Source organism: Gossypium arboreum, chromosome 11 (genome assembly GCF_025698485.1).
Source record: "Gossypium arboreum isolate Shixiya-1 chromosome 11, ASM2569848v2, whole genome shotgun sequence".
In the NCBI taxonomy this organism is placed as follows: Eukaryota; Viridiplantae; Streptophyta; class Magnoliopsida; order Malvales; family Malvaceae; genus Gossypium; species Gossypium arboreum.
Window position 1 is genome coordinate 68,834,394 of NC_069080.1, and position 10,720 is coordinate 68,845,113.

Sequence of the window (10,720 nt, forward strand, 5' to 3'; positions counted from 1 at the left end):
CTCTTCCAAACCAAGCATGAAGCAAAAATCCTCCTTCTTCCTTAGTTTTGGCTCAAAGAAAGGATGAACAAAATTTTTTCTTTCCTTCTCTACAACTCACGGCAATGGGGGATTACCACACTCACACACATTTTTTTTCATTCTTTTATCACCCATACACCTTTGTTTATTATTTCACCCTAATGCACCAACAAAACATGTTTCATGACATGTTTAGCCCATCCTCCTTGTCATGGCGCCACCACCTATAAAAGGGGAATTTGACATGCAAGTCCATTATTTTGCATGCATGCTTTAATTAGTCATCACACATTTCCTATCATACTTTCAAAGTTCATTACTAAGTCCTTTCTTGTGGAATTCACCCTTATAACACTAAATCAATCATCATAAAATGTCATACATGAGCACACACATATTATAGGCATCAAAATAAATTTTTAATTATTTTTATGCCTCGGTTTTGTGGTCCCGAGACCACCTTCCGACTAGGGTCAATTTTGGGCTGTCACATGAAAGGAGCGACATGGTTCTCTAAGATAGATTTGAGGTCCAGATATTACCAGTTACGAGTTAAGGAGTCAGATGTACCTAAAACTACTTTTAGAACGAGGTATGACCACTACGAATTTCTTGTTATGCCATTTGGATTAACAAATGCTTCAGCTGTGTTTATGGATTTAATGAACTGAATATTTCAGCGATATTTGGACAATTTTGTTGTGGTATTCATCGATGATATTCTAATATATTCTAGAGATGAGGCAGAGCATGCTGAACACTTGAGAACTATTTTGCAGACTATGAGGGATAAATAGTTGTATGCTAAGTTTAGTAAAAGCGAGTTTTGGCTTCGAGAGGTCAGATTCTTAGGCCACATTGTTTCAGGTGATGGTATTCGAGTTGATCCTAATAAGATTTCTACTATTGTTGAATGGAAGCCACCACGGAATGTAATTGAAATTAGGAGCTTTTTGGGTTTTTCGGTTGCTATAGATGTTTTGTGAAAGGATTCTCTATGATAGCCACTCCTATGACGAGATTACTTCAAAAAATGTCAAGTTTGAGTGGTCAAAAAAATGTCAGTAGAGCTTTGAGAAATTGAAAATGTTATTGACCGAGGCACCAGTATTAGTACTAGAACCAAGGAAAGAGTTTGTGATTTACAGTGATGCATCCTTGAGTGGATTGGGTTGTGTGCTTATGCAAGAAGGTAAAGTAGTAGCTTATGCTTCGTGGCAATTGAAGCCTTAAGAGAAAAACTATACAATGCACGATCTAGAATTAGCTACCATTGTATTTACCTTGAAGATTTGGCGACACTATCTATTTAGGGAGAAATGCCATGTCTATACAGACCACAAAAGTCTTAAGTATTTGATGATCCAAAAGGACTTGAATTTGAGGCAACGAAGATGGCTTGAATTGTTAAAAGACTAGGAGCTTGTGATAGATTATCACCCTGGTAAGGCAAATGTGGTTGTCGATGCCCTGAGAAGGAAGTCTTTATTTACCTTGAGTGCTATGAACACGCGGCTGACCCTGTCCAATGATGGTGTAATTCTGGCAGAGTTAAGGGCTAGACCGACTTTTCTACAATAGATTTGTGAAGCTCAGAAAGCTGATAAATAGTTACAAGCAAAGAAAGCTCAGTGCGAGTCAAACAGTGAACTAGATTTTAAGAAAGACTCCGATGGTTGTCTGAGGTTCCATGGTAGAATTTGTGTTTCGAAGAATACCGAGTTGATTAAGATTATTTTGCATGAGGCTCATAACGGGTGTATGTTAATTCACCCAGGTAGCACGAAAATGTACAATGATTTAAAGAAAATGTATTGGTGGAACAGTATGAAAAGAGATATATCCGAGTTTGTATCGAGGTGTATGATTTTTTCAGCAAGTAAAAGCCAAATACCAGCTACCTTCAAGTTTACTTCAGCCTATTTTGGTTCCCAAATGGAAATGGGACCAAATTAATATCTATTTTGTGATAGGTTTGCCATTGACACTAAGAAAGAAAGATGTCGTATTGATTGTAGTTGACAGGTTGACTAAATCGGCCCATTTTATACCGGTACGCACTAATTATTCACTTGATAAATTGGTTGAATTGTATGTTTCTGAAATTGTAAGACTTCACGGAGTACCTTTGTCAATTATTTCGGATAGAGATTAGAGGTTCACTTCACGATTTTGGAAAAAGTTGCAAGAGGCTTTGGGCACGAAATTGAACTTTAGTACCGCTTTTCACCCACAAACCGATGGGCAATTCGAAAGAGTAATTCAGACACTTGAAGATTTGCTCAGATGTTGTGTCCTTGAGTTCCAAAAATAGTTATCAGTCGAGCTTGAAGATGGCACCTTATGAGGCATTATATGGACATAAATGTCATACATCTTTGTATTGGACTGAACTTAAGGAGAATAAGATTTATGGAGTTGATTTGGTCAAGGAAACCGAAGAAAATGTGAAGGTAATTTGTGATTGTTTGAAAGCGGCATTGGATAGAAAAAAGTCGTATGCAGACTTAAAAAGAAAGGAAATTGAATATCAGGTCGGTGATAAAGTATTCTTGAAAGTGTCTTCATGGAAAAAGGTTTTGAGATTCGATAGAAAAGGCAAGTTGAGTCCTCGATTTATAGGATCGTATGAGATTACCGAAAGGATAGGGCCTATTGCTTATCAATTGGCCTTAACACCTGAGTTGGAAAAGATTCACGATGTATTTCATTTGTCTATGTTGCGTCGGTATAGATCTGATCCTTCATAGGTGATTGCACCAACAGAGGTTGAAATTCGACCGAATATGACTTACGGTGAGAAGCCAGTTAAGATCTTGGCTCGAGAAGTCAAGCAATTGAAAAACAAAATTATTGCACTTGTAAAGGTCTTATGGAAAAGACATGGGGTTGAAAAAGCTACATTGGAGCCAAAGGAGGCTATGAGGAAACAATACCCAAGCCTTTTTACAGGTAAGATTTTCGGGGACGAAAATCCCTAAAGAGGGGAGAGTTGTAATATCCTGAAAAAAGGCCTAGTCAGAACAGTGGTTTCGAGACCACAAATCCGAGATAGAAATAATTATTTATGACTATTATGATGTCCATGATGTGTGTGCATGCTTATGTAAAAGTTTCATGAAGAAATTGTAATGCCCCCGTACCCGAGACCATCACCAGAGTCGAGCACGAGGTGTTAACGGACTTAATTCATTAATTAAACAGCTCAAACAATTTATTTTTAAAATTTCCAGACAAGCTGGCTAACTGCATCACAGTCGCTTAAAAATTCATATCTCGAGTTCCGAAACTCAAAATTAAGATCCATAAATTTTTCCTGAAAATAGACTCATGTATCTATCTACTAAATGTTTTTCTAGAATTTTTGGTTGGCCCAACTAGTACAGTTTATTAGTTAAAGTCTCTCCTATTTCAGGGTTCGGCTACTCTGACCCCTATACACTACAAATCAAATTTATTTCTGTACAGAAATCCAATGACTATTCTGTTTGTTTTACTTAAAAATAGACTCAATAAGGAATCCATACATATAAATTTTGAGTCCTAATTATTTTTACATAAATTATGGTGAATTTCTAAAGTCAGAACAGGGAATCTAGAAATTTCTCTGAACCTGTTTCACCAAAACGTAAATATCTCATAAAATACAACTATTTTACCTATTTTGTTTCTTCCAAATGAAAATAGATTCATTAAGATTAAATTCCATATTTTCTTCATCATCTAATTCTATCTGTACTATTTTTAGTGATTTTTCAAACTCACGTCACTGCTGCTGTGTGATTCTATTTTATAGCCAATTTCACCATTTTATGGATTTCCATAGATTAGTTAGCACATAAAGCATACGTGTTATCAAATATAATCTTGATTAGCCACTCCAATAGCTAATCATTCTAAAAAATTTCCATGCCATCCATGAGCCATATCATAAGATTATATACACAAAAGGATTATAATGCTATACATGCCATATTCCCAAAATATGCAAGCCACCATACCAAGATGGTCCATTGATAGTGTGGCGTGCCTCCGCAATCACGATCTCCAAACCGGCTTGTTAAAAATACAAGGAATGGAAGGGAAGGAGTAAGCATAAATGCTTAGTAAGTTCACATGCAAATAACAAATAACTTAACAAAGCAATTATACCAACTAACATTAGCATAATATCACCAAAAAATATATCACATTTCTATTCATCATTCATCGTCTTACTACATTATTGTTGTCGTATCAAGTCTCAACCCGAGGGTTAAGTACATACCTGTCCAAAGTGCCCATTCCACAAAACTTACCAATATGTCACTTGCATCTTGAGTATTCTTCCATTTCACTAGAATTTTACCCGTTGAACACATCGGAATATAACTCGGATACATGGAAAGTTTGCACATAAATGCCGCATATGTAGCCAAGCTACCATGTAACCTGCCCATAAGCGAACTCGGACTCAATACAACGAGCTCAGGTGTTCGCATCTATAAGTGAACTCGGACTCAACTCAACGAGCTCGGATGCCTAGTTACATCTCACAAACTTGGACTCAACTTAATGAGTTTAGACGTTTGCATCTATAAGTGAACTCGAACTCAACTAAACGAGCTCGGATGCCTAGTTACATCTCACGAACTCGGACTCAACTCAACGAGTTCGGACGTTCGCATCCATAACTGAACTCGGACTCAACTCAACGAGTTCGGATGCCCAAATATCCGAATCTATTCCTAAGGTTCAACGGGACTTTCGTCGTTCGTACTCCTTTACCATTCTCCTCGGAATACCCATGAAGATACTTCGGTAGTCTTTCACATTTTTCACATAATTCATAAAATTTTTGCATGTTGTCCAACAATGACCACAAAGCATAGAATTGCATGATAACAATCATAATATCGTATAAATAGCATTAAATGATTTAAAATAATGGTTATATTACAATATTTACATATGAACTTACCTCGTATGCGAAAATGGTCATTTTTACCATTTTGTCCACAACTTGGTATTTTACCGATTTTAGCCCGAATTTTGATTTTCCTTGCTCTATCATTTCAAATATAGCCTAATTAGGACTCATATTATTCAAATCAACCCAAAATCATATTTTGGAAAAATTACAATTTTGCCCCTAAACTTTCACATATTTACACTTTTGCCCCAAATCTTGTAAATTAAACTTCATCCTATTTTCTTATGTTTTATGATATGCTGATCATTTTTCCCTTCTACAGCAACATCCAATTCTCACTCTAACATGTACTTATGAACATTAGGTATTTTTACCGATTATGTCATTTTAGTCGTTTTACGTAAAATCACTTAGCAAAAGTTGTTTAACACAATCTCAAGCTTCATATTCTACCATAAAACATCAAAATTCATGCATATCATTCATGGGTAAATTTTTAAATATAAACCCTAGCTCAAAATATTGGTAGAAACAGGTAAACCGAGATACGAGGATTTCAAAATTGTAAAGAACATTAAAAACGGGCATAGAAATCACTTACAATCAAGGCTTAAAAGTGTTGAAACCCTAGCTATGGTGGAGAGAAAAATTTGGCAGCAACTTATGGAGAAGATGATCATTTTTGTGTTATTTTTCCCATTTTATTTCATTTAATATCAAAATGACCAAAATGCCCTTCCTTATTAAACTTTCAAAAATTCCATCCATGTCCAATTTTTGTCCATAACCTTAGAAATTGGTCAAATTGCTATTTAAGACCTCCTAATTAATATTTCAAAGCAATTTCAAACTAGAAACTTCTAGAATGCAAATTTTGTAACTTATTCAATTTAGTCCCTAACTTCAAATTAAGCACTTTCTGCATAGAATTTCTTCACGAAATTTTCACACAATCATGTAATCATATCATATACCTCAAAATAATCATAAAATAATTATTTCTATCTCGGATTTGTGGTCCTGAAACCACTATTCTGATTAGGCCCTAATTCAGGATATCATAAAAATCCTATGCATAAAATATCTAATTGAACTTTAGGGACCAAAATGAATAAGATGCAAAAGTTGTGCTCTAGATTTTTTTAGCATGAAATTGATTTAGATTATAAATTAGAGGGTCCTAATTAGCAATTTGACCAATTTTTAAATATTTGGACAAAAATGGACATGCATAGGAAAAATTTGAAAGAAATGCCTTAAGGACATTTTGGTCATTTGGTAATTAAATGAAATGAAAGGGAAAATCAAGTGAAAATGTTGTCCATCTTCCTCCCTAGCTGCCGAAATTTGTAGAGAACCATAGCTAGGGTTTTCAAACTTTTCAAGCTTGGAAGTAAGTCCGTTCTAGCCCCGCTTTTAATGTTCTTTACATTTTTGAAATCTTCGTAACATGATGTACCTATTTCTAACCATATTTTAAGCTACGGTTCATGTTGGAATTTTGTCCCATGCATGAGAAGTTTGTGTTTTGATGTTTAATGGAAGAATATGATAGTTTGATATGTGTTTAACATCTTTTACTAGGTGATTTTGCTTGAAAACACCTTAAAGGGACCATTTTGTAAAAGATCTAAAATAAGTGATAAAAATTTGATTTTGATGAAAATATTGGTTGTTATGAGTACAAGGAAATTTTGACTAGGCTTGGATAATAAAGAAAATGCATGCATTTCATTTTACGAGTCTAGGGATTAAATTGTGAATAAGTGAAAAGTTAGGGCTAAAAAGGAAATTTCATCAAAGTATGAATTGTGGATTGATTTGGATAATGTGATTATTAAACAAGTTAAATTTTGCATTATAGATCAAGAAAAATGTGATACAGGTCTTGATCAAGGGAAAAATTTGATAGAGGTCATTGTTTTCTGGCCGACTTGATGTTGTTGCCGTTTGATGAATTTGATGGCGTACTGGGTATGGATTGGTTGACACTACATGATGCTATAGTGAATTGTAGACATAAATTTATTGACTTGAAATGTGACAATGGTGAGATTCTTCGGGTTGAATCAGATGGTGCAGATAAGTCGCCAATTGTAATTTCCTCGATGTCAGCTAAAAAATGTATGAGAAAAGGGTATGAAGCTTATTTGGCATACATATTGAATACAATGGAATTTGAATTGATAATTAAATCAGTGCCAGTTGTATGTGAGTATGCGGATGTATTTCGGAGGAATTGTTAGGTTTGCTTCTAATTAGAGAAGTTGAATTTGGTATTAAGTTATTGCCAGGGATGGCACCTCTTTCTATTGCTCCGTACAGGATGACCCCAACTTAGCTGATAGAATTGAAGTCATAGTTGCAAGAGTTGACTGTCAAAGGTTTTGTGAGACTAATTTTTTTTCCATGGGGTGCTCCTGTGTTATTTGTGAAAAAGAAGGATTGTTCTATGAGAGTATGCATTGACTACCGACAACTCAATAAGGTGACAATTAAAAAATAAGTACCCCCTACCAAGGATTGATAACCTGTTCGATCAGTTGAAAGGAGCGACATGGTTCTCTAAGATAGATTTGAGGTTCAGATTGTAACACCCTAAAATCTAAGCATTTATGTTTTTTGTATGTTGTGTTACAAGTGTGTATCTGCTTCAGTGGTTAAGTGTCCTGAGAAGTGTTGGAGAAGTCCTGTGTTCAAGCCTTGGCTTGTACAAAGTTATGTTTTTACTTGAATAAACCTTGTCTCTAGTCAGTAGGCTTCTTAAATAAATATTGGTAAAACATGACAGAATGGGCCTGCTGGTCTAGGGGATAAGTGGTGTGTAGTGTTTGCCTGAGGTTTGATGTTCAAATACTGGTGGGCGCAGTGGGTGTTTTATTTTGTTGTTGTGCCGTGGGGGTGTTGTGGGTTGACTGAAATATTGAAGAGGTTGAGGGGAATCCAAATTGAGTTGCTGAGGGGAGGTCTGATCGGTTGGAGGGATTTTAGGAGAGATTTTAGGAGAAATTTGTGGGGATTTGTGGTGGGAGAAGAGTTGGTGCCGAATGGGAATTGTAGTCTCTCTATGCATTTGGTTTTGGGGGTTGGAAAATTTCTCTTCTTTTGTTCGGTAACTGTTAACATTGGTTCTTTTCTATTCTTTAGAGATCGAATTGTTCTAGTAAAGTCTAATGGCATCTTTCGTTTTTGGCTTATTTCGAGTACCATTCAAGTTCTTTTCGTTTGTTGGTTTTGCTTTCCCCTACAAACCCTTGTCTAACTAATTCTTTTTCTCTCCTCTATCTTTTCATACTATTACCGAATATTCCCTTCCCCTCTCTCAAAATCCTTCAGTTGTTAGCCTTGGTCTTTGGCCAATTCTCCTTTCCCCTTGCTCTTTCCCTTGGCTTTGTTACTTTACAAATACCTTTCCCCCTCTTCAACTGGTTGATGCTTTTTGGCCGAACACTTTGTCTTCTCTTCTCTTTAGGCTTCTGGCTTTCTTCAATTCCCCTTCTCCTTTGCTAGAGTTGAATACCCTCTCAACTTCTGTGTTAGCCGAATACTTCATCTTAGGTTTGGTTGCTCAAGTTTTTATCTTTTCTCCCCTTCTACCGTAATAGGCTTTCATTTTACACCCCTCTTTTCTTTCGTTTTCTACTAGAGAGTGTGACTGTTCTTTCTCGTGCCTCAGTTTAAGAGTGTGTTTTGGGGGTGGCCGGATACTTCTGTCTCTTAGTCTTAGTTCTACATTTTGGGTAAGTTGCTACACTTGGTTCAATTATTTACATGTATGATATTAGTTAACGAGTCGCGAATGGGATGCAGGTAGTCTTTAAGGATTCTAAATGATCTCCTACAACGGTTTTAGTGATAGGTAAACTCTCGAACAAGTGTTTTGGGTTAGGGTTCTTTTCAATTGATTGATAAGCGACTAACTGAAGTTTTTCATTATGATAGGTCAGAGTTCTCGTGGGTTAGTCACGCACGTTTGCAATCAGGTCTGTAAACACTGCTCAAAACGTAAATCAGTAAAAGTCAAAAATCGTGACTTTTGTCAGTACACGGGCGTGCGCTCGCTCTTGTGGCAATACGGACGCATAAACATAGGTGTTTGATCGTAGAGGCTACCATGTGCGATCTTATGGGCTTAGGCTGATTTGGGCCATGTTAGGCCAAAATAGGCCGTGTGTGCCCCACGAACTAGTTGGCCCCACACGGATAAACCACACAAAAGTATGGAGAATATTGGGCTAGACTGTGTAGTTCACATGGTTAGGGCCATTTCTGGGTTAAGTGGGTCGCACGGGCATGTGGGCCCACATGGGCCCGTATTATGGGCCTTGGGCCCATTTTCACTGTTTGACTATTAAGGTTGCACGGGTCGCCCGAGATGACTGTGGACCTACTGTTGGGTCGGTAAATATACCTAGACCCCAAATTGATAAATGATTGTTATGCCCCTATGAGGTAAAATAACTGTTATGCCCTTATGTATGTATGACTGTAATCGAGCATGCCATTTTATATATATTGCATTCATGTATGATATTATGATATGTTGTATGGGGATGAGTTTATTATTGATTGGAGGAAGTGTACTATACTGGCAGCTTTGCTGCAACCACTGTTTAGTGCCGCAACTGGTGGTATTTTTAGAGTGTAGGGATGGGTGGGTTGATTTTATCCCCACATGGAGTGTAGGGCTAGACAGAGTAGAGTGTAGAGGCTGGATGCGTAGGATTTCTATTTGCATTCTATACTGTTACTGTCACTATAATGGGCTAAGGCCCACAGTGATACTGATAATGTAATGGGCTAAGGCCCTAACTGAAATTGAACTGTTACTGAAACGGGCTTAGGCCCAGACTGTAATAACCTATTATATGACTAACTGGTTCTTTATTAAGGGGTTACCCAATGAGTTTTACAAACTCACCCTTTCTGCTTATTTGCGCAGGTAATCCTTAAGAGGATCGGTGCTGCAAGGGACTTGAAGGTGGCCACACATCCACTCATGCCTTTATACTGGATTTTTAATTTATAAGTAATTTAAATTTTGGTATTTTTATGTAATAAGGCCTCTTAAAAGTTTTAACTTTTAATTTTGGATTTTATTTATTTTGAATTATATCTGTTAGTAGTAGGATGCGGATTTTCAAAAAGATAAATGCTTTTCAAAACACCACGTTCACGCAACATTCTTTAAAAGCTTCCACAACAAACAACGTTTTAAAGTGTAATAACAATCTAATATGATTAACACTTTCCTTAAACACCTTGAGTTTTAACAATGAACGAGATATTGTAAATTTTAGTTAAGATCATAAAAAGGTTTTCATATAGAATGAATTTTCAACGAAATTATGTTTTTTGAAAAACACTTCAATGTGACATCACCAGATTCGGCCATAACGTCTAGACCGAGTTTAGGGCGTTACATTTAGTGGTATTAGAGCCAGGTTGCAAAACTCGACTGTGGACGCGGGTTTCTTTTAAAACACTGTTTCAAATGATTTTAAATACTTGGAAATGTTTTACTGAGTATGTGGTACAGCGAGTCTCCGGCGCCAATTCTGTAAGTCCTCTAAAACTACTGTTTGTTTAAATTGAAATACTGAGACTATTGTAGGCAATAGACTGTACTGAAATACTCTGTTTAGGGTAAACTAAAACTGTAGCAAGACTACGATCTGTGAAAATAAAACTCTAAACAACTGATATTATCATTAAATATTCGTTAATAAACATTGGAACTGTAAATTGATACATAAAATTTTTAATACAGATAATATGCAAATCAAT